This window comes from Alexandromys fortis, unplaced genomic scaffold (assembly GCF_014885135.2).
Source record: "Alexandromys fortis isolate MF-2015 unplaced genomic scaffold, M_Fortis_MF-2015_v1.1 scaffold_187, whole genome shotgun sequence".
Classification (NCBI taxonomy): Eukaryota; Metazoa; Chordata; class Mammalia; order Rodentia; family Cricetidae; genus Alexandromys; species Alexandromys fortis.
Window position 1 is genome coordinate 952,610 of NW_026068088.1, and position 23,613 is coordinate 976,222.

The 23,613-nt window shown below is 40.0% G+C and overlaps 1 long non-coding RNA gene across 1 annotated transcript in view; it reads right to left on the minus strand.

Moving 5' to 3' along the window:
• The window catches only part of LOC126488718 (uncharacterized), a 77,411-nt gene that overhangs the window by 11,639 nt on the left and 42,159 nt on the right, over positions 1-23,613 (minus strand). The window contains exon 2 of the long non-coding RNA XR_007588784.1: positions 16,378-16,490. This is a non-coding gene — a long non-coding RNA (uncharacterized lncRNA). The remainder of the gene's footprint in view (positions 1-16,377; positions 16,491-23,613) is intronic.

A 23,613-nucleotide genomic window follows, 5' to 3' on the forward strand; every position in this document is an offset into this window, starting at 1 on the left:
CATTTCTAAAGGGTTCCACTAACTGGTAAGTAAGCATGAAAATGCATGAGCCTTTGGGGGCTATTCTCATCCAAACCACTACACTAACACACAAATTCCTCATTTCACAAATCATCCTCACTACTAGGCAATCCCACAGTGTGGTGGTGTTGACAGAAAGGAAGATTGAGGGTGAGGGGTCTCTGACAAGATGGCCTGATTCTTTGTGGTACTAAGAAGTGTTCTAAGAAATCTATTGCTTTTCTCTGACCCTATGATCCCTAAAACCCAAGGACAGAGGCAGTTGCGGAAAAATGTGCAGTAGAGAGAAGAAAATCCAGTCTAAATACCTTGTCAAAAGACTGTCTTGTGAGAAGATGGATGCTGGGGAGTGTCAGGAATCTATCGCAGGGAGGGCAGAACTAAAGAAAACAATCCCATAAATTCATGGGCAAACTTCTGAGTGCACTTGAAAACTATGAATGTGTGAATGGCCCTCCCCACCACCAATAAGCAGAACAATCACTTTTTTCCTTATTCAATCAATGACTTTCAACTTTTCGCATAAAGGAGCACTATAGCTTCTCCTTGGCATACCTGAAGTACCAACATCACTTTTGTGTTCTTTGGCTTCTCCTTGGCATATCTGAGTTACCAACATCACTACTGTGTTCTTTGGAGCCATCATCACATAAACTGAGAGTGACTTCAATACAAGCACTGCACAACACAGCCTGACAACCAAGATGGCTCTGAAGGCATGGATGGATGGGTAGTAGGTACATCATGGATAGTCTAGACAAAGCAGTCCATGTCCTGAGCAAGACAGAGCAGGACAACATGGAGTTTTCTTACACCACGAAGAACAACACCACCATGAAGAATAGCACGAAATGTAACACTTGCAAATTATTTATTTCTGGAAATTTTCTTTTATTACTTCCCAGCTGCGATGGATTGGCCATGGGTGACTGAAACCACAGAATGTAAAATCAGAGTAAAGGGAAGGTCATTGTACAAAGTAACTCAAGGGCCAGATCCTAGATGGTCTATTCATCTGTTATGTGTGCAGAACAAGTGGCCTATCTGGAATTAGATCATCAGTGATGAAACTTATGCTTCTTGCCCTGTCTGACCCAGGATCCTCCTCCACTTTTTCAGGGAAATTTTAGAGTCTTGGGAAACAATATACGTTAATAAAATGTGTAATTCTGATGCACAAGCATCACGAGGGTAGGAATCCATGGAAAATATACAAGGTTGGTTTGTGAGAACAGGATCCCAGCAGGAGGATGGTAAGATGAGTCATCTTCTAACCCAATTAATTCAGGAGGAACAGAGTTTTAGAGTCTTTCATGGACACGGGATTATAAACTTGAAACACACAGAAGTCTGGGAGTGGGGCATTGACATTTTCATGTGGTATGAAAAAGTGAGTCACTCCCACAAGCTCTGAGCCACCATTGTCCCAGCACACCTTGCAGGCAGGACAGGTTGTGGGTTGAAGGTTTTGTGACTGGGTTTTCTTGCCTGGTTATAGAAGATGGCTAGCTACTTCAGACTTCAAATCCATTACTACCAATCCTCGCTGGGGTCATTCTCATAGGTTCCAGGAAGCTGCTACCATACTAGATTTCCATATAGCCTCCCAAAATGCTCCTCATTTCCTCTCATCTCTCCCAGTTCTCTCTCCCTCTATCCCTTCCTAAACTGTTCCTTCCTGTTCCCATCCTTACCCATCTCCAGTCCACCTGTATTTCCTATTCTATTTCCCCTTCCCAGGGAGATCCGTGTGTCCCCCTTAGAATGCTTTTTGTTACTTAGCCTTTCAGGGTCTTTGGATTATAGCATGATTATCCTTTACTTAAGAGCTAATATCTACTTATAAGTGAATACATATCATGTTTGTCTTTCTGGGTCTGGGTTGCCTTGCTCAGGAAGCTTATTTTCTAATTCCATTCATTTTAGGCAAAATTTTTGTTGTCAATTTGTTAAGACTTTTTGAACAGTTCACCTTTGATACAAACAATTCTAAAATTATTTTATTATGCATTTTTACGCTGGTGAACAAAACTACGTTTATATGTTAATCTGCACAGTTAGCACTAGAAGAGACATTGTTGTCGTCATCTATTGGTTTTTCTGGGATCAGCAGCAGTGTCTCTGAAGGCGAGGGGGACTACATCTTGTGGACTATCCTAGTTCAAATGTGTGAAAGTGACTGTAATGAGGAAAAATAATCATTATTTTAAAAATTACTCAAATTTTGGAATCATACATTAGGAAAAGTAACATATAGGTGTATCCTTCCTTGAACATTAAGTAATGAATTCCCCTTTCTGATTCATGTGTTTATTTCATGGTTTATGTTCATATGAAAAAACAAACCTTCCATGGTAACTTTAAACTGCCCATAAAACCTGTACATTTTATAATACAAGTTAATTTGTTGAATATATATTTTGGAATAGATATATTCCCAATTGCCTACAAAAGCAATACCATACAAAACATCAATTAAGTAAAATTATGTTTTGTTTCCTTTATCAACTGCATATGGGCTTTTTTATGCTTTCTAATTTTATGATTGGAATTTTTAAGGATTATTATGCTTCACAGTAACACTAGTAAAAAAAAGTCAATTCCTCTGCCAATATGTGCAACAAACATCAGATAGCACAACCCTATGTTCCTCATCCGGGTGTGCTGTCCAAAATAGGAGTCCTCGGCCACTTGTAGCCTTTTAAGTTACAAAGGTAAAATATAGTGAAAAGTAAACAAAATTCTAAATTCTGTAGTTCTAGTTTCTCGGAGCCACTGGTTACATTTTGAGTACTCAGTTCCCAGGTAAAAATGGTTGCTGTCCAACTCAGATACACAAAAATAACAGCAGGAGCTCCAGGGGAAAATGGCCCAACCTCTTAGAGTCTTCCCGGTCCCAGCTATCTGTTCAGGATATCCCTAGACCATGACCCCCTATGCATCTCTCTGTGACTTCTTCTTTTTTCTTGTTTTACCTTTACCCCTTCCCTGAGCCTTCTGGTACCAACAGAAGGCATCTACTTTGTAATTCCTTCCTGTAGAGATGCTATTAATCAGCTTTCTCATTGCTATGACAAAAATTTCTGATGTAAACAATTTAAAAGTAGAACAAGTTTACTGAGTTCACAATATCAGAGGTTTCAGTTTGTCTCTGTGGGGAGGCTGTAAAAGACATGTTCATTTCATGGTGGATGTGAGGTAGGACAGGAAGGAGGTCGGACCAGATACATCTCTCCTGTCTTTCTCCTCCAGCTTAGTTTCACTTCCTAAGGCTTTTAGAACATCTCCAATACAGTGCCATTGGCTGAGGACCAAGTACTCAATAGATGGGCCTTTGATAGAATACTTCAATCCATAAGAAGACTCTCCTATCAACTTGAATAAACTTAATAAAGCAGCCCGTGATTAAGCAGCATGTGCATGGGTGTATACACTTGGTGCATTCTTTCTCCACGCTAACATGTAGTAGTGAAGATGAAGGCTTTGACTTTAAAGTGGAAGCTTTAAGCACCCTGGTACCTACAACCTCAGGGAATAGACCTGAAAATGCTGGCAGGGTGCCTTTCAATTGCATTATTTTGTTGGTCTGTTCACCTGCCCTAGCCTAGGGTTGCTAGGGTGATCTGTCTCCTGGGAACCCTGGCTGTCTTAGGTGTTATCGTTTGAAAAGAAGCATCTGTGAGTTTGACAAGTTGTTTATGAAGAGAAGACTAAAAGAAATGTTTGTTTTGCTTGTAACTATAAAAGCTGTTAGAGCTCAGGATGGGGTTTTGAGTCTGAATCCATTTATTCTTTGTCCACGGTGGGGCCCCTGCCAAGGCATCACACAAACAACGCAGTAGAGATAACAACCAGGCTTTTAGTAAGAACTTGGCAAATATTCACCCTCCCTGCCTATAAAAACCTGGCAAAAACAAAACAGTGGCAAATAAAAAAAACTTAACAGGTAAATGAAGCTTATGTCAGGAGTAATTGTTTTTACAAAAAGCTCATAAGATAGGATTAAGCATGCAAACACTCTTGTTTGCTCTATGGTCCATTTACTGGGTCAGAGAAAAGTGACCGGCTGCTGTGCCAGCCCTGCCTTGTCAAGAAATTCCCACCTCCTTTGTGCTAGTTTGATTTCTGTTCCTGAGATAAGACACTCTGTCCAAAAGCAATTTACAGGCGGGAAGAATTGATTGGGTTTACACTTCAAGGTCACAGTCCATCACTAAGGGAAGTCAGGACAACTCAAGGCAGAAACCAGGGAGGTACAACGCGCGCTGGCTTCTTCCCTTGCACATGTTGAACTAGCTTTCTTTTACAGCTCAGGACCACCTGCTTTGGGATGGTGACACCCGCAGTGGACAGGGGCTTTTCTTCATCAATTAATAATTGAGATAATACCTGACAGGTATTACAACAAGCCAATTGATCTAGGAAATTCCTCAGTTGGGGCTTCCTGACTTAAGGCTAAGCAGAGCATCCTTAGAAGCCCTTGCTGTCTTAGCATGTCTAAGACAAAAGACGAAAAAAGAAAAGGGAGAGTTTGGCTTCAGACTTAAGTAATGTGCCATGTCCAATGCTTTAAATACTGAACTCAGTTGAAAGCTTCCCCAACTTGGCTTCTTGGAAACACACACATAACTACACTAAGCTACATGTTCACAAAATTTAAATTGGTGGATTTTCTCCGGTGTTGTATTCTTTATTTTGATTATGTTTTATTACTCATCAAAGTGATCCATACACATGGTTTTGTTAAATAATACTAAAATATATATTGAAAGTAATAAAGCAGTTACCTGGCATTCACCTGTCTCTCTTTAAAGGCTACTATTTCCAACTCTTTTTACTTACATCTGGTAATAACTTGAGCATGAACTGATGAACACATGACTATATACATACATATATACACACATACATACATATGTGCAGAGGGATATTCAAAGGTAATAATAGCAAAAGTGACTTTAAGAATATGTATACGTGCATGTATTGTTGAACCTTCCTCTTGCTACCATTTTTCATAAAAATTGTTATGGAAAATTTTAGTCACATAAAAAGTTTCCTCTCCTGGGAAATCTATAAATTTATTCATCATCCACCCATCCACCTCAACTGTAATATTATGAAACAATACAAGATATTCTGTAATTATAACTGTAAATAACTAATGAATGTATATCATTAAAAATCTAGATGTTAAATCAAAAGTAATTATATTTTAATTGTGATACATCTAAATTTAACAATTATACATAGATGTCACCGAATACAGTTGTTTTTTCATATACTGATAATTTTTCTAATTATCCCCTAATTCTTTACAATTGACTCAGACAAATCAGAATACAAATTGTTTCCTTTTTTTTTCATTGTGCCATTTAATCATTTCTTTGGGTCTATATTTGTTCAAAGGTAGGGGCATTTTTGTTCCTAGGAGACAGATCAATGTCTAGATATATTTTTGGTTACCACAACTTGCCTGGGAAGGCAGCATCATCCTAGCTAAGAAGAGGTGGGGGCTTGGAGCTAAAAGCTAAAACACATCCAGACCAAAGGTTGCTTGCTAGTCAGAAGGTTTAGAAATTGTGAGGTAGCCGGGTGACAGTGGCACACACCTTTGATCCCAGACTTCATGAGGCAGAGGCAGGGGGATCTCTGTGAGTTCCAGGCCAGCCTGGTCTACAGAGTGAGTACCAGGACAGCCAGAGATACACAGAGAAACCATGTCTTGAAAAACCCAAACAAATAAAAACAAAACGTAAAAAAAAAAAAAAAAATCCTGAGGTATGTAATACAGGATTCTACCTCCTCTCTCTGTCTCTCTGTCTCTGCCTCTCTCTCTCATTTAACATTTAGAGTTTCCCACATTCCGGAATTTACTGATTGCCTTCCTTCTTCCTCCAACTTTCTGTAAGTTTTGAGTACAGCTGAACCACAGTAAAGTATTAAACAAATAGAGGGCACATGAAATACTAAAAGCTCAGTGAGAAACTATGAATCAAGAGCTGAGCCACAGATTACTGGAAACCAAAAGCCCACAGAGACTTTATTCTTTTTCTTAGTCTAACCTCTTACTTTTACAGAATAAGAAGAAACACAACTTGGCCAAGTTCACTAGAAGATTTCTTAGATATCTTTGAAATTTTAGATAAGGGTCTATTTCTTGAGAACATCAGACTTAATCAAACTAAAGTTTAATAGCATATTTTTTTGGCAGAAAATTTCCTAGGTAGTGTTGTGGGCTTGCAGACAAGGCAGGTACTAACCAGTTGCTCATGTTGTGAAGAGTAACTGATGGTCCTTACCTGAAGATATTGTTTCACCAGGGCCAGCTCATCAACCTTGAAAAAAAAAAAACTAATAGTTTTCAATGGGAATATTATTTACTGAAAATATTTTTATTTCTTTTACAGTAAAACCAATCAAGGTATCATTACTTATAATACAAAACTTTATAATTACTTATAAAACAATACTTTATAACATACAAACATGATCAGACACTAATATCCTAAAATAGCTCACCATTCTCATGCATCTGTGGAGATTGAACCTGAGACCCTGTGGACCCCGTGCCTGCTAGGCAAGTGCTCTACCCAGGCCCTCATCCTTCCCATTGTTAGATAAAGTATAGTGAGAGTACATACATGTATAACATATGGATATCTACTTTTCTGAATTATTACACATAATCCAATAATCTATCCTTTTCAGAAATTGGCTAAATTAATAAGAGAGAAAATAAAATTTTGTTTTAAGTTTGCTTAATTAAACTGAGACTTCAACTTTCTATCTGTTGAACGTTTGCTCTTCAGGTCTGAACACCATACTGTGATGCAGCACAGACAGCCCCTTATGGAGAGGGTCTTGTGGAAAGCCCTGGAGCACCCAAAATACTCACAGTTGAACAGTAGGTGACAGATAGGACTGACCAACTCAGCAGCTGCGTGAATAAGCTGTTTTAGTAAGAAATCTTTCACCTGATGCTATCAGAACTGATGGATCCTACCCTGCAAAGTCCTAACCAAAGTGCAGATTTATAAACAAAACTGGTTTTGAAAATACCTTAAATTTGGGCATGTTTTATCAAACATTTTTGTGAGCCCAAGTCAAACGCAAGCGTGCTTGCTTGAGATGTCTCATAGCTGAGGTCAAACAGGGAAAGAACTGAGGATTTTATTGCTCCGGACCATTCACACTAACAGTTCCGTAAGAGCTGAAGCAAAGGAGCCCCAAGGAGGACCATTCTGACCAGAAGCTATTAAAAGAGCAACTTTTCTATTGATTCACAGTAGAGGAAGGAAGCCATAGGACAAGGAGCAAACAGTGAAGGCTCCATGGCAACGGAGAGTGACTCACTGGCACTGCTGGTAATTGCTTGGGTGCTAATCAACACATCGGGAGTTAGGGGACACTTTCAGTTAACAGAAGCTTGTATTACCAGACGAGGCACGGGGAAGCAAACATCGGGCCACTTTAAAGAAGGATTATTTCACCAGGGTGAAGTATCCAGAAGAGATAAGTTACCTACACAATACTCTGGCTGTTCTAAAAGGCACAACCTCACATCAAATCCAGCGCTAACAGAAAGGGTCCAATTCAGAATATTTTAGTAAAAACTTCTCTTTCCCAAAGTTTGAGGAAGCATAAAAGAGCTCACTTAATGTGTCATTCTGTTATTTTTGACTCAATTCCAGCCCACAGTGAAGAACTGCTTGGAGAAAGAGAAGTGATGGGGGCGTGTTCAGAAGTCATGAGGACTCCCTGCAGCCTTGGTAGATTCCAGGGCTGCCATGGGGAAAACACACAGCGAGGCTGCACCATCTCTCAGGGCTGGAAAGTTCAGAACATTCTTAAAAGTAAAAAGGCCACAATGTTAAAAGGTCAAGTGGGCCTTAACAAGTATCCACTGGTCATAAAAATTTCAGAACCGCAATAAGAGTAAAGTTAGATCATATTTCTAATAACAAAATTAATGTCTGTTGACATATAAATAGACAATTGTTCCTAGTAGAAGTATTTTACTTAATGCATAGAAAATCGTCATCAGACACATGCAGAAATAGTTATTGAGGGTAAGATTCACAAAAGAAAGTTAAAATTAGTGGGTAAAAGTTTAAGAAAAGAATATATTTGTATATCTAAAATTATCTTTTTTAAAGTATTGAGTAATAAAAAGGAGAAAAGGAAACTTTGCAGTGGAGACTCCAGCAGACAATACTTCATGAATCAACCAAAACATCATCAATAACATACACAGAAACAATATATATCCTGGCCTGAAAGACTGAAAAGGGCCCATACATCCATGGTGCACTTTGAAATACAGGATATCTCAAGTCAGTCACGAAAAATGCATCTCGGAGGACTTCCACGAAAATAATTGGTGCTTTTAAAGCAATGAGATCACTAAAGACAAAGAAAAACTAAAGATATATAACAAATTAATTATGTTGTTACAAGTGAGGAAAAATAGTTATTTTTTTCTATTTGTATACACGCCATACTTATAACCCAACCTAGAAGAACAGACATTACAGGGATTCCCTGTACAACAGGCAGTTATTCAATGACCCTAACTACATGCACTATGATTCAATCCAATCCCAAGAGATTTTACCTGAACTCAGAATCAGATCCCACAGGTTAGAAGTTTAATCAAACAATACCACGCCTCACATCAAATGACAACGGGAAGTAGTAAGCCGTCCCTTCACCTGTAATAAGTCAGGGTATCCATGACTCCCTTCTGGATCCAAGTGCTTTGGTAAGATGGCTCTCATGGCTTAGGAAAACACTTGCTCTTCTTTTTATATTAACATAGGGTATAAGAAAGGGTGCTGAGGAATAGCCAGATGGAAAGGCACACATGACAAGATATGTGTGAAGGGGCAATGGGCACTTACATTCTCTAGAGGTGTACAACATCCCAGATACGTGTTCAGCATTCTGAAATTTCTCCAGACTCTATTACTTTGTGGTTTGTGGAGGCTTTATTATGAAATTATGATAAACTACACTACTGATTTTTGATGATCACCTCACTCTTCAGTCTCTTCTCCACTCCATCTCCACAAAGGTTGGAGGATGAGTGTGGTTCAGAGTTCCAACCTTCACTTTGCAAGGCTAACTCCCTGGGACACAGCTACTGTCTTGAGACTATCCAGCAGCACAGTGAGGGACACCTCATTAGAATAAAGGGTGCCTCTGTCACCAAGGAAACCCCAAGGGGCTTTCACAAGGGATCTGTAAGTCAGATGCTCCTAACACACGGGAACTTGACGTAGTCTTAGAACAACTTCCTGTTCTGCCTCAGACGTGGATCTTAGTGTCACATCTTTAGATGTGTGTGTGCTTAACTTTGAGTACCTGTAGAATCCAGGAAACTAGAAAAGGGCTGTGGAATGGGGAACACCTTAAGGGGGCCGGGGCAGGGAATACCAAACATAAGTGATATGAAAACAGAGAGGATAGTGGGAACAGAAAGTTTAAACACGATGGGAACATAATGGGCCTGCACCGAACTGGGTCTGTCAATAGTCAAGCCTCGGGGCTCAGGAAGCTTTACCCCTCCCTACTGAACCACTGCTGGATTTCCTAGGGGAAGGGCAGTCATCATCTTCATCACCTTCGCCTGTAGACCTGCTGGTTAACCTACCAGGCTCTGCCTGTGGTCACACAGATGACCTTGGTTAAATTTTATGGGCCTCAAACCACAGAAAACTGCATGAATGTGGAAAGGGGGAAAGGATCAATAGGGGTGAGAAGGAGATGAGGGACAGTGGGGATTAACATAATCAGAATTCATCATATACATGTATGAAATTATCTATAATAATTTTCAGAGTTTGTGCAATACTGGCACAAACATTGTAGGAGTAACCAACCACCATCTGATTGGATTTCAGGCCTACTCCATGGGATGGAACCCATGCCTGACACTGTTAAGTTGGCCAAGAACCTGAGACTAGGTAGGTCAGAGACCTAGGAGAAAACCAAATACTTTTGTTTTGTTATGCGAAAGGAATATAGCAATAAGAAGACATTCTGCTATACTCAGAAATCAGTGTCTTGCTCAGACATCATCAGAGAAGCTTCCTCATACAGTAGATGGGAGCAGATACAGAGACCCACAACTGGGCAATGCGCCAAGTGTGAGAGCTCTTGGAACAACTAGGTACTAAATAGGGCGTCTTCGTCTTCATCAAACCCCTCCCTTCCGGCTCAGGAAACTGGAGGAGGAGGCAGAACGATTGTAAGAGCCTGAGGAGACAGATGACACCAAGGAAACTGTCCTCCAGACACAATGGGACTGTTACACATATGAACTCACAGAGACTGTGGCAACACACACAGAGCCTGCTCATGTCTGAGCCAGAGGGTCCCAGTGTTGAGAGGAGGATGTGAATATGAGCTCCCATCCCAAAGCAAGAAGTTGCCTCCAACTGACAACTGCTCACAGAGAAAAAAAATCTACTTACTCCAATAAAGTTTTACTGGATGTTCTACAAACCGCTTTTAAAGTCAGCCTCACGCCCTGCTGTAGATGACCAACACAAAATAAACTCAAGGGTATTTTTGAAGATTTTTTTTTTTGGTCTTCTATTGCTTTCTTTGGGCTTCCCCTGACCCTTGGTCTATTGCCTGTATATTATTGTTTCTGATATTATGGTTTTGTTTGTGAGTGTGTTTCTTGTGCTTTTTCTTTTTGTTGTTGTTGTTTGTTTGTTTTATTGTTTTTTCTTTGTCCCTTTGTTTTCTAAAGAAAGAGAAAAGGCATAGAGTTGGAAGTGTGGGGGAGGTGAGGGGGATCTGGCAGGTGATAAGGGAGAAGTAAACCATGATTTATATGGCATGAAAAAATTATTTTCAACTAAAAGAATTACAAAAATAATTTCAGAGTTCAATGAAAGGACATAAGAAGATATGCATATATAATTTCACAAAAGAGTATCATGCATCAGCCTTTAGATAAATATGTTAATGGGAATGCTAGTAAAATCCAATAACATGATGTAATTGGTAGTATTTAATTTTAAGGTAAACACTAATTTTTAACATTTCTGCATTGTTATGTCAGATGTTAATGGGGAAGTTGAATGAAGAATAGGGGGGGAAATTGCTGGACTATTTTTGAAAATTCTTCTGTATATCTAAAACAGCCTCAAAATGAAGACTTTTTTTCCACTTGTGATGATCACATCTTAGAACTGCCAGGACAGGAAGAATAAAACACTGGCTACGATTAATTCCCATCAGTCATTGGGAAAGTGTCTGCAGAGCAGGGGCAGACATGACCTCACTCCCAGAGACCCTAAAGGGAAAGTGACTAAAGAAAACCAGTGAACGGTAATGGAAGCTGCACAACCCTCTGAGGCCAGTGCGTCATCTTCCGGTGAGTCATGTTCCAGCCTCTTCCTGCCCCGCAGTCGTCCGTTATCCTGTCCCATCAGTCTGAACTGTCTGCTCTGCTCCTCTGCAGGTCTCTGGTTCCTTCTCTATCTCTTGACTAATCTTTGCTCCTGCAGGAGCCTTCTGGAGTCTATCACGTCCTAAGTGGGTCATAGGATTCCAGTCATTTACCTCCTCTCTTCCAGCATCTTCCTCCTCATTTTATTTAGTCAATGTTCACATTCCTTAGTATAACACGCACGATCCCTCGTTAATGCTGAGCCAGTACTAAACGCCTCCTTATCTCCTCGCCATCTTTATTTGCTGCACCCCTCCGAGAAGCCAATTGCCTGCTTCAGTTTCAGGACCAGTCATGAATTCCATAGCACACCCTCTCCCCAGCTCTGGTCCACCAAGTCATTCTACCTTGTTAGTACCCTTCTCTGTCCTACAATGCATCCTGGTCTTTTGTTTGTTTGTTTGATTGATTGCTTGCTTTATTCTGTTTTCAACAGACTTCTCTGAGTGTTTGGAATATTCCTACTCTGTCCATCAGGGTCTGCAAGAATAATTAACACGGCCCTTCCCATATACTCTTCTAGGACATTATGAATGCCGTTATTGAGCAAATACCCCACAACACCTGGCTTGTAGAATGTAAGTCATGAGACTGATTCTCTTGTTAACATGTAAATCCTTTGATGGCAAAGTCGATACTTAGTCATTTGAGAATTCCCAGCCCTGGACTTGGCTCTTAGGGGGTCACCATTCCTGATGAAGCTGAATTAAGTGAGAAATAAAAAGCCAACGATTCTAGGTGGACGTACAAGAGTATGTATGTCCAAGTACACAAATTCAAAGTGCTTATGGAAGGAGCAATACCAGGTAGGGAGAACAAAAACAAACTTGCCACTGGTGACAGAAAATGCACTGTTAGTAGTGCCAGCTTCAAGAAGAGAAAATAAGGGAAGCCCAGGCTCTGAGAAGGATGGCAATAAGGCCAAGAATGAAATAAACAGGACAAAATTATCTAGCCTTCATTTTGCTTAATATTTTTTTTCTATCAAGGTGAACGATTTTTTACAATATAAGATTCAGATAAACCTTGTTTGAGGAAATGAAACCAGTTTGCTTTGAGAGAGATTATATCCCCCGATTCAATTATCCCAGGATATGAAAACAACTTGCTGATATAAAAGGATTATACAAATTATGAAGGATGAAATTGTACAAAGGTCTGGAGATGAAAACTTGCAATTAGATACAGAGTGAGCAAAAAGTGAGCGAGAAACCAGGTATTTGGGGAAAGGTGAATCTCTTAGACTAACACTGAACTCCCACTAAACTACATGAGTTATCTGATAAATAATTTGTCCTACATTATAAACCTGCATTGCCCAATACATCAGATATTATTGACATCCCATTATTAAAATTTATATAACTTTCATTGATTAAAAACATTACTGGGTTGTACTGGCCTTATTTTCACCACTATTTATCTATATAGAAAATCACTAGTGTTATGATATTAGATAGCTTAGAAAATAGAACATTTCCTTCATTGCAAAAAAAATCCATATAGCAATGTTGTCAAAGAAAAACTAATCACTAGAAATCAGCAAAATTCACTGAGACTGTTGCAACAAACTAATAAAATTCCTATTTTTTGAGAAGACTAGAATATCTTTGCAAAAGGGAACAGTGTGATGTAGACTATCTTGACTTCAGCAAAATATCCAACAGTTTCTTGTGAAGTCCTTGTTGTTAAAATAAAGGAAAGTGGGCAGTCTATATTATGCAACTGCACAAAGAGTTATTCGTATGGTGTTAACTGGTGGAAAACCAGAATTTAGAAAGAGTGACCTACAAACTAGTAAACTAACCCCCAAATCTTGTCACTGAACCTCTCATTCAACATTTATATCACTCATATCCTACTAAGTAAAATAGTTCTAAAGTTTCTAAATAATTAAGTAAGAGACTATTTTATAACTCTCTGAAAGTTCGTTTGGCAAGATGCATGATGAAAACCTATGATAATAGTACTCTATGACTCACAGTTCCATTTTATCTGTGAAAAATATCATACTGCTTACAAGGGCTTAATTATACACATGCTACCTGTAGCAAAACCTTTGAAAAAATGTGAATGGACTAGAAGACATCACATAAACCATACTTGCATGGATCACCATTGTACTCCTAGAGGCGAATGCAATGCTATGTAGCTATATAAAGCAGAGGGAGACACAGTAAATAAAATATAAGTGAATTGAACAGAAAAAAGGCAATAAAATAATTCAAATGCATTAACCTTTATAATAAATACATATGCACTATTTGTGTGCATGTAAGCGTGTGTGTGTGTGTGTGTGTGTGTGTGTGTGTGTGTGTGTGTACAGAGAAGACTAGGAAGAGGTATAGGAAAAGGTAAATATTTATCTTTTATAAAATACTTAACTCTATGACACTGGATTAGTGACCATCTGTCCTGTTAGCTTTGTCAACTTGAGACAGCATTAAGACCTTTGAGACAAATCTTCAGTCTACACAACTGAGGAATTGTCTTGATCAGATTGACCTGTGATCATGCTTAGGCTGGGGGCAATAGTGATCAGTAGTTGATGCAGGAGGGCACAGTCCACTGTGGGTGGCACTATCCCTAGACAGGTGGTCTGTATAGGAAAGCTAGCTATGAATGAGCACCTCCAGGGTTTCTGCCTTCAAATTCCAGTTCATCCTGGATAGTTTTATGTCAGCTTAACACAAGCTGAAGTTGTCTGGAAGGAGAGAACTTCAATGGAGAACATGCCTGTGAGTGACCAGGTTGTAGATAGGCAAGCCAGTAGGGCAGTTTCTTAACTAGTGGTTGATGGAGGAGAGTCCAGCCCATTGTAGGTGGGAACACCCTGGGTAGGTAGTCCTGGGTTCTATTAGAAAGCTTAAGGACATGAGGAGTATTCCAGTAAGTGCTCTTCCTCCATGGCCTCTGCATCAGACCCTGCCTCCAGGTTCCTGCCCTGTTTGAGTCCCTGCCCTCACTGCTTTCAGTGGTGAACTAGAAGCCAAAATAAACACTTTCCTCCCCAAATTGCTTTTGGTCACAGTGTTTCAGCACAGCAATAGGAACTCTAAGACACACTACTTAAGCGCCCATCCTCTCTTCCCTTAGTGATGACTGTGACCTGGAAGTATAAGACAAATCGGTCATTTTTTCCCCTCTAAGTTGCTTTCAGTCAGAGTGTTTTACCACAGCAATCTAAAAGAAACAAGAATAGCATCTCATTTATCTAAATTTCTATCTGTCTTTCTTTCTTCCTCCTCTTCCTTTTATCTCATCTATTCTTTCTAGAAGCCCTGCCATAAATAGACGGGTCTTTATTCTAAGAACAACATTTTAAACAGGGAGTAATGCAGAATAAATGTGATTTAAAAAAAAAAAGCAAACATTCAGAGGGAAGAAAATACATCCCAGTGATATAAAGTAGTGGTCAACGATCTAAATTTTTTTCTTTTTAAAGAAATGCATGTGTATGGGTGCTTTGTCTTTATATTCCTCTGTGTATCAAATGCATGCTGTGTGCCCACAGAAGCTAGAAGAGGTCGCTAGATCCCCTTGAACTGGAGTTGCAGACAGTTGTAAGCCACGTAACTGCTAGGAATTGAACCTGGGTCCTCTGGAAGAGCAACAAAGGCTCTTTGTCTCTGAGCCATCTCTTCAGGCCCAGTGACATAAAATTTAAAACCAGAAGCTTAAAATATGAATTTTGGGCACTTTATTCTGAGCTTTAAACATTCTCCAAGTGTTCTGAAAGAATAGAGCTTAGAGAAAACTAACCTAAGTTAGATAAACATATTTTTAAATGAATCAAGAAAAATAACTGCCAAAAGAGTAAATACAAGTAAAATGACATCGTGAACAGTGGAAGGGCAAGTGGGGACTCCCTGTGTCCTTTGAGGCTGATCCTATTTTATCTGCTCTTAGGTCACCTCGCTTTACACAGTGGATCTTACTCAGAGGCAGGCAACTGCGATACTGATTAGACCCCAAACTCTCAAAGCAAAGTAAAATTGATCAAACTGGTAATCTCTAAGATAATGTGGAACATCCCTGGTGGGTGTCTTTATACATTCAGGAGCAGTCAACATGCAAGGGGGACTAGAAGTCAGATCAGGTCACTGATGGAAGCAAGCTGTAGTGGATCAGATTTCTGCTATGCAAAAGACAAACAGCGCGGTTGAAAACCACATTGAACTCACAAAACTTGGTACTGAGTTGTTTATTTCTGGTGGATTCACAGCTGCCAAACACTGAAGGTAGCCAAGATACCCTTCAGAGGGGGAACAGATAAATAATTTATAGTATGTTAAAACAATAGAATATCAGACAGTAATGAAGGAAAATATACTAACAAAGACATAAGGGAATCTCAACTAGGTGAGAGAAGCTACCCATAAAGGCATATACAAGTTCAATCAAATGCATGCTGCTCTAGAAAAAGTAAAATTGTGGAAGCAGTGGAAAGATTTTTAGATGCCTGAGGTTCGAAGAGGGACGTGTAAAGGTGGAGCTCCCAATAATCACTTGACAATGATATCTCTCTTTATGGACATCTTAGAGGTAGATTGATATCATTACATATTTGCCATTACTCATAAGTACAACATAATAAATGAAACAATGTACTGCTGTTTCTACTTGATAGAGGCTAACATTTGTCATTGCATGTAGCAGGTGCCCACTTTGGATGTTTTGATGACAGTCTACAGAGGGTATCTATGTATGTGGAGGGAGTGTTGAAGGAGCTGCGGGTTGCATTCCTGCCACCCAGCTCCTGGCCGCCTGGCTAGCTTATGCCCCAAAATAACTACACACAAATTGTGTTCATTTAAGCACTGCCTAGCCCATTAGTTTCAGCCTCTTAACCCATTTCTAATAATCTGTGTAGCACCACAAGGTGCACTTACCGGGAAGATTCTAGCCTGTATCCATCCTGGGTCGGAGCTTCATCGTGTCTGCCTCAGAGAGCATGATGAAAACCCATGATAATGGTACTCTATGGCTCACAGTTCCATTTTATCTGTGAAAAAATATCATGACTGTTTACAAGGGCTTAATTATATATATGCTACCTGTAGCTCACTTCCTCTTCCTCCCAGCATTCTGTTCTGTTTACTCAACCCACCTATGTTCTAACCCATCAGGGCCAAGCAGTTTCTTTATTAATTAACCAATGACCTTCCTCCATCAAGGGAGTATATAAGAATTCTGTTTTCTGTTTCCTAGAGTCTTAAACCAATCTTTAAAAAACAAAATGAGCCATTGTTTAGGTGGCTGTTAATGAATGCCAAATGAAATATAATGGCCAACATTTGAGGGACAAAATAGGAAAAATGAGTAACTAAGGGAGTGATTTTTAAAAGTTATTTTAAAAGAACATTAAAATTCCTGAGTCTGCTCTTTCTGTAAATGATCTCCCTAAATCTAGTGTTCTCTCTGTGACACCTGCTCCAGTTCTGCTGCCTCTTTCTTATCTACTTTAAGGTATGTTTTCCCCACATTTGGGAAAATATGCCTAAGAGTGAAACCTGGGATTATCTTAGTGCAGGAGATCTGTTTACCTTCTACCTCAGGTAACTACTTTTGTGCTGTGACAGAACTGGGCTGGTGGTCCCACAGAGGGCTGTGACATGACTAGCTCTCTGAAGGGATAACTGTGCTCTCTGAAGGGACAGCTGTGCTCTCTGAAGGGAAAACTGTGCCCTCTGAAGGGACAGCTGTGCTCTCTGAAAAGATAACTGTGCTCTCTGAAGGGACAGCTGTGCTCTCTGAAGGGACAGCTGTGCTCTCTTCACTCACCTGTGAACTCCCCCTGCGGAGGGCGTAGTTCAGATGCATACTGAATTGGCATTTCTCTACTTTTTCCATGAGAGAATATTGAGAGCAATGTGAATTTGTCTTGTTTTGGCACTGGTAAGTCTGAATGCAAACTCTGAAGCACTTAATGTCTGTAACATTTCTCTGTGGTTTTGTTTTTTAATACTTATTTATATGCTGTGTCCTAAAAATTATTTCTTTCTCTCCCTCCCTCCCTTCCCCCTCTCTCTCATGCTCTCTTTTGTTTTTTATTGATTAACAAAAGGGGCTGGAGAGACGGATGGTTCTGTATGTTGGAGTACTTGCTGCTTGTGCAGGGGACCCAGGATAGTTTTTCCCAACACCCACATCTGGCCATTCACAATAGCTTGTAAAGTCATTTCCAGGGAATCTGACATGCTTGTCTGGGTTCCATAAATATTGTGTGAATATGATGTACATAAAGATGAACACACACACACACACAAATAAAAATGGATAAAGTTAAAGAGAATAAATACTTTGAAAAGATACTCTAAATTTATTCTGCTTCCATGAATATCTACTGACTGGCCATCATATTTCCAGAAATGCAAATAGCTCAGATTTAAAAGTAACTAAAACATTACAAAAAAGGAAATAAAGCTATTGAATGGAAATAAGAATAGAAAGAAGAGATGCGAGGGAACGTAGACATCAGGAATGCAGTTTTCTTTGTAACCCAAATGATTCTTTAATTTTCCTCACAGCTGTTCTCTCAGCATTTACTTTCAAGATTATTTTTATTATGCCAATCTGTGTGTTCACTGCACCTGCTAACAGAATGGTGCTTTACCATCTCTACACAGTCCACCCTGACCAAATCAGGGCAATTGACCTTTTTCTTCTCATCATTCCCTTGTGTTTGGGGCATACAAGCTCCTCACTTTTGGATCACAAAAGACATAACTGGTTGTTGTGAGATAGCCATCTCACTGTGCTGTGCAATATGAAAGCCCATTTCTTCATTTGTCTGTTGGCACTTATCTACCTTCCTTTTGTCAGCCCCCTATCCCTTCCCATGCTCCAGTCATCTGTAGTCCATATTCAGGCTGTTTTTGCTTTAGTTTCTACTTGGGAGAGGGCACATACCGCACTTACCTTCCTAAGTCTGGCTCATTTTATTTAGCAAATTGTGCTCCATCATCCATTTTGCTGCAAATGACAAGATCTCACTCTTCTTTCTGTCACTCTTTACTTATAGTGACAAGCAAAGAAATCTTTAAAAATTTTAAACAACCATAACTCAGGTTTTATTTATGTATGCCAGACTGTATTGTTACCAAATTTATAGACACTGCTAAATCAAGACATTAATACCAGGTAATGAAGTCACACATTTAAATAAGGTATGAGACTAATTTTTAAATGTTATACATATTTACAAAGTTCCAACTCTAATTACCAAGTAAGCTCTTGCTTGAATATTAATTTACTCAAATGATATTTGAAGGGTACAAACTATTCTCAGACCTCTTTTTTGTTTCTGTTTGAGACATAAAACTGCTTTTTCTCTAGGAAGGGAGAAAGTCATCCCTACTGAGGAGATACTAGATTTAGGGAGATCATTTACAGGAAGGGCAGACTCAGGAATTTTTAATGTTCTTTAAAAATAACTTTTAAAAATCACCGTTTCCCTTAGTTATTCATTTTTCTACATTGTCTCTCAAATGTTGGCCATTATATTTCATCGCTGGCATAAGTGTGGTCTTGCTGGAGAAGTGTGTCACTATAGAGACCGGCTTTCAGGTCTCACATATGCTCAAGCAACACCCAGCGTCCCAGTCTACTTCCTGTTGCCTGCAAGATGTAAAACTCTCAGCTATCTCTCCAGCACCATGTCTTCCTCTACCCTGCCATGCTCCCCAATATGATGATAAGGGACTGAACCTCTGAAACTATAAACCACCACCTCAATTAAATGCTTTCGTTTATAAAAGTTGTCATGGTCATGGTGTCTCTTCCCAGCAAGAGAAACCCTAATACATAAGTTTCTAGCCTGGGACCTGGTTCATAACTCCAATGATGAGGAGCCTAATTTAAAAAGAGAAAGTGTCCCCAGACCAAGGGATTGTCTCAAAAGATGCTCCACTTTCAGAAGATTCTGCGTAACTGGACCAACAGCTGCAAGCATATCTATTAATTACATCCATTCATGGCATTCTAAAAGCAATTTTAAGTGAAAGATATCCTAACACATCAAAGGACTGGAGAGGTGGCTCAGAAGGCAGAGGCACTTGCTGTCAAGGTTGGTGACCTGAGGTCAGTCTCCATAACCCACATGATGGAGGAAGAGAACAAAATCCTGCACACTTCCTCTGACTTCTACATATGTGCTATGGTATGAGTACATGTATGTGAGTTTGCACACACACTCACACACATATACACACATAGTCACTCACACATATATATACACAGTTACACACATATAATCACACATATTTACATAGAGAAACAAATGTAAAATAAAAATCATCCTCCATACTATCATGATTCTGCAGGAAGGTAAGCACTTGAAATCTGGAATGATTTAGCATCTTAGGTCACTATTGGATTTTTTAATTTTTTACTTTTGGAAATTTGTATTTTCATTACACTTGGTTTATGGGAATCATTTGTTTTCTCTCTGTGAAAGTGGGTCCACTCCACCTTGACTGAAGGTCAGAGAGCTAAGCCTACTCTTGCTCTTTCCAAGTTATTGACTGGAGGTCTGACTTAAAGGAGCGGCTACAAACAAGAGATCCTGACCTAGGGTGTGGTTACTTTGTGTTTTGGGCATTAAGAAGCCTCACAGAGCTGGATCTACTCAACCTTGACCAAATTTCTACTCCATCAAGGATATAACACGCCATTTGACCCAGGGTGTAGCTGCCTACTGAATGCTTGGTCTAAGGTGTGGTCTTTACACACCCTGTCTAAATAACAGAGTACTTAACTAAAAGATACCATTGCTTGATGTTTCAAGTATTGAAATAAATAATTATTCTGTTTGTCCTTTGTGTCTTTTTAAAGCAGTTTTTTTTTTTTTGCCTTCTTCCCTCCTTTTTGGATTGGGGTATATAAGCATATGGAAAATAAATGCAGGCATATTGAGTGTTCACTGAACAGCCCACCCAGTTCTATTCTATGTATCTGTATTTCTTTTGTATCTCTGTCCCTTCTACCTAATTTTTCTAATCCACCCCCTTACCCTGGAACGTGCAAACCCTGTCGAAGCTGGACCATTGTAGCGACATCTCTCAATACATAGAAGTAGTTTACAGAAATACCATAAAAGCTTAGTCAGTAATAAATTGGCTGGATAATAAGAAAATGCCACTCACAGAACTTTCATACCTAAGGATGATCCAGAATTCTGACCACACCCACATTTGGGGTTGTTGGACTTGATTTATGATTTATTTTGTTTGCGGTGGGAGTGGTTTGATTTTTATTTGTTTTGGTTTGTTGATGTGGGAAAGTTTCAAACAGGGAAAGTAAGACTAGAAGGAGCATTTGCCCAGTTCTGACAGAAAAATACCAGGCAAGGTGAGAAAAAAAGTTGCCAGGATCTCCTCAAGGCTAAGTGCAAGACAATTCTCTAGAGAAGGCATTTCTATTAAAATGTTATCCACGTTTGCAGACATTCCCTCTTTCAATGTGGAATCCTGAAGACTTTCAGTCACGAAGATGTACACAGACCCACAAGCTCACCTTGTCCCTAGCCAAGCCCTGCAGCACAACTGGCTTTGTGATGAGATCTTCACAACCCCGTGTACAAGGTAGGGTTTGCATGCTCCACACATCAGTGGTAAGATCAGCCTGGTTCAACAAACAACAAATACAAGTAGATCTGGTATTTTCTATATACTCGGTACAGCCATTTCTCACTACCTAGTCTGACTAGTCTTTTCTCCAAGACTCTTAAGTTCTACTGGAGAAAAGCAAGAATTAGGAGAAAAATGAAGAAGCCAACAACAGCTAGCACCAAAAACTTCTGAGGCAGACCAAAGGTGCTTTTCTGTTTGCAGAGATTCTACCACATTGCCCTCCAGTTTGCAGTACTCAGAATATCCATGCAGCCTACAGAAGGCTTGAGCTGGGTTTGCGAGCTGAAGGGCTATTTTTGAGAAGTACCCTCAAATTCAGGTTTCCATTTAGAGTGTTCTTAGGAAGCAAACTGTGTGCTTCTGCACTTGCAGGGCTATCCACCTGCACATCTCCATCACTCTTGTTTCCACAGAGAGCAGTGAACATACTGGGTAATGAAAGAGCTTTACAGCCACACTTGTTGAGGCCTGTGGAAATGGAGGACCTTCACCAGGCTCTTTAATGTAAGTTAGCTATGGGGAAAGTGTAGAAAATACCTACTTCACCATCTAAAGATAATGTAAGGTAATTTAATGAATATCTCTGCTTTGATGTCTGTCACAGGGTGATTGCTTTTGAAATACGGCTACTGAAATTACCTGGAATGAGTGAGAAGGAAATACGGAACATGCAACAAACCCACTTTGTTTATTGGGGGGTGTACAGGCCTGGTGAAGGTCGGTGTGCAAAGAGAGAGCTGCCTAGTGCATGCACACGGGAGGAGGATGTGGCTATATCATACACAGATGACGGAGCTCATGCATGCACACAAGGGCTCATGCAGCTGTGTCATAAGTAGATGATGCAACCATGCTGCATGTGGGTCATGCCTGAGGACTTGTCCGCACATGCATGGCCCTGGAACCCAGAATTGTCAGCTAAACTATGGCTAAAATCATTACATTTCACCCTTTTGTTTCTTATAAAAATTTGGGGAGTTTGGGGTTTTTAATGGGTGGGAACGGGACGTCATAAGGTCTCTCATGACTGCTTCCTGCTGATTTTGTAGGCATCATCAGGTCTCTCGAGACTGCTTTTTGCTGATTTTTGGGCATGGGAGAGTTGAGATGCTTGACCACATCCTGGGGTGGCTGATTACTTTTGTGTTTTGTCCAGGCTCTGTGGAACTGACTGGCTGGCAACTTGGACCTCGCAAGATGCTGGAAAGGCAGAAAATTATGTCTGGAAAAAAAATTTAGATCCTGGTGATTAAGGGAGGAGAGCCCCAAGATGGTGGATAAAGGGGTTTTTTTGGGGGGGTGGAGGAGGAAATTTCCCAGGGGTTCCCAAGACCAGGAATGATAAGGGAAGAATTAAATGATACTTATTCTGGATGAGTCCATTTATATATGTCCAATTGGTTCCCTGGAGCTTATGAAAAATGTTTGAAAGAAATAAATTTTAGACATATTGAAAGCTTATGATTACAATGATATACTGTAGGAATGGAAGACGGTGGGAAGGATGGAGGAAAAGAACGGGGAAGTTATTAGAAAGGGGAATTATTAGACCTTTCAATGTTTTACCTGAAGCAAATCTTAAGGCACTTGTTCTCTTCAGCGTCATGGTTTTACCTTAACATCCAGGAGACACTGCTGCAGTCAGTGATAAACCTGTTATGTTAGAGTCTGTTTTGTGAGTTTTGGAGTCTGGGGCTGTGAATGTCCCCAAACTCGTTATTGTTTTTTCCCACCTGGGCTTTTGGCAATCCTTGTACCTCCAGCTCTATGTTTAATGATGGTCCCTGTAAGAACATCTGAGTGGTTAACTGGAAATTTAAGCGTGACATTGGAGATAGAGAGAAGTTGGTAAAGCAGACAGGAAAAAGAGAGAGAGGAAGAGAGTATGGAGTTTTAGCACAGGAGGGTTGAGTACGGTGATGAGACTTTTATTTTTCTGAAACTGGAGAAAAAGTGACTGATCTTGGTGCCCTCTGGAACTTAAGGGAGCAGGGCCCTGTTTAGGTTACTGTATACGAGGGAGTATCTTGAGCTGGAAGAGTGAAAGGTTTAAGGTGGGACAGGTGAATCCAATGAGAGAGTCCCTCGAGCTTGGCAGCTGTGGGATTACAAGAATAACTTTAAAGGGGCCCTGCCATTTAAGGAAAAGGGGTGAGAGGCATTGGTCTGGGGGAGAGAATAGTACCTGATCCCCTATTTTAATCAGCAGTGGGCATGAATTGGCACATGGTTGGGGTAATGAGTGGTCAGTAAAATCCCATAGTAGGGGGCGAAGATGGGATAACAGTTGCATAAGAGGTGATCAGGAAGGGGTGAGGTTTTAGGTGAGAGGCTGCAGGTTAAAACGGATTGCCCAGCCTTTAATCCCAGCACTCGGGAGGCAGAGGCAGGCGGATCTCTGTGAGTTCAAGACCAGCCTGGTCTACAGAGCTAGTTCCAGGACAGGCTCCAAAGCCACAGAGAAACCCTGTCTCGAAAAACCAAAAAAAAAAAAAA